This window comes from Cryptotermes secundus, unplaced genomic scaffold (assembly GCF_002891405.2).
Source record: "Cryptotermes secundus unplaced genomic scaffold, Csec_1.0 scaffold1266, whole genome shotgun sequence".
NCBI classification, from domain to species: Eukaryota; Metazoa; Arthropoda; class Insecta; order Blattodea; family Kalotermitidae; genus Cryptotermes; species Cryptotermes secundus.
The window spans coordinates 1,686-2,495 of NW_019741993.1; positions in this window are offsets into that span (position 1 = coordinate 1,686).

Below are 810 nucleotides of genomic sequence, written 5' to 3' on the forward strand. Positions count from 1 at the left end.
CACCACCGAGATACCGGGCGCTCATATTATAAGGCAAAGTTATAAAACAATCTTTTAAGATCATTTTAGTGAAAGTTTCATGCTTCAAGGCGTACGATACACTGCTCAAATTCTAAACCAACTGCTTCCATTGCCGAGATAACGGGCGCTCATATTATAAGGCAAGGTTATAAAACCACCTTTTAAGATCATTTTATTGAAAGTTTCATGATCCTATCTCATATAATTTAAGAACAATGTGAATAAATCATTTTCGAGCAAAATTTAAATGGACGGCTGAATATATTACTGCCGGAGAGACAAGGCAGCGGAATTTAAATGACCGCGTCAAAGGGTTAAACACAAATACCAACACTGAGATAGAAAATCATCCACCCAATCGAAAATTCCCTACAGGCAATAGATATAATTAAATTTTCCCATTATAGTAAACTGAAACTTTATTTTGGACTGGACTGCTTTTTTAGTATTTGTCATCTTTGTGGAAGTAACTTACTCATAAGATTACTATGTGTGTCTATGCGTCCACCTCTCAATGTGGCCAATTAACAATTTCAACTTCCAACCTACAGAAGCAACGCCTTTGGTATTGCAGGAACCTGCGAGATGGGAAAGACCAGGAAAGACAATAATGGTAAAGGTAAGGTAAAGTTGTAAGATTTGAAGTTTTCACGGCGGTGACTATGAAGAAAGCAGTCTTCTGGGATGTGGCACTGTGTAGATGTGGTGTTAACCGACGTTTCGGAGGAACGTATCGCCTCCATCTTCAGGGTAGAAGGAAAAATAAAAAAATCCACACGCGAAGAGGCC